Raw genomic sequence first — 1,107 nt, 5'->3', positions numbered from 1 at the left:
CACCTGGTGACATGGTGATGTAAAGCTGTGTGTCGTCTGCATATTAAAAATGAACTATAGATATTTGATTTGCATTGAATCTAAGGCATACGTTTTGCATTTCATTTTGAAAGGCAGTCTTTAGTTTATGTGTGCAAATAAATAGAATTTTGAATCAGCTCCTCTTGCTCAAGCTTTTGTGACAAAGATCCTTACTTGTATGAGATTAGGAGCTCATCAAATGAGAAAAAACAAATCTCATAAAATAAAAATGTTACAAGAGCACATATGAAACCAAAAGTTATTAATACAGAAACATCAAGCAATGTTCATTATTGTCCAGCACAGTGTCATTCTAAAGGTCCTTGGACCAAATCCAGCCCATCACAAGAATGTATCCGGCCTCAAGGAGCCAAAAAAGGCATATCATAAAAGAGAGGCATATGTTCATTTAAACTGTACAACATTGTGACGATCTACAAAATGATTTTGATCAAATTTATATATGAGAAGTGTGTCATTGTAAATTCATTTATGAAATCTAAAAGATTTGGTTATACAGCTGCAACTGGTCCTTTCAAAGACCGAATGATGCCAAAGTGGCCTGATATGAAAATTAGTTTGACGCCCTGCTGTACAACATGCACACAAAATGACAAGGTATCTAAAAATGGCGAGAAGTAATTTTGCATAAATTACTGTACCAATGCTGTATGACATGGAGGCAATCAGCAAGTGGAATTGCTAAGGCGTCTATGAAGCTTAGGTCACCGAACAGCCTGCAATCCGTCTGCATCACTGGGCTTGGTGTCTTTCATCTCTGCTCCTTAGCCTCTGTGCATTTTTTTGTTGCATGAGTTTGCTGGTGATAAAAGTCGACTATTATGGTTATTTCAAGAAGTCACTAGTACTCCAGGCAGCTCTAAGCTGCTCAAATTTTTATGCCTTGACATAACAGAGTGAATCAACACCAGTGGGTGACACTGCTTCCTGGTTCAGGAGTGACTGAACAAAATTGCTCCAGACACCTATGGCTGTTCAATATATATTGTGCATAAATGGTTAAATAACTAAATGTAATGTAAAGCCATTTTTTTTTCTCCTTTAACTATATATGGCAACCCTTAG

The sequence above is a fragment of the Cyprinodon variegatus genome, unplaced genomic scaffold (assembly GCF_000732505.1).
Source record: "Cyprinodon variegatus isolate N-32 unplaced genomic scaffold, C_variegatus-1.0 Scaffold770, whole genome shotgun sequence".
In the NCBI taxonomy this organism is placed as follows: domain Eukaryota; kingdom Metazoa; phylum Chordata; class Actinopteri; order Cyprinodontiformes; family Cyprinodontidae; genus Cyprinodon; species Cyprinodon variegatus.
Note: the sequence above shows the minus strand (reverse complement) of the source record.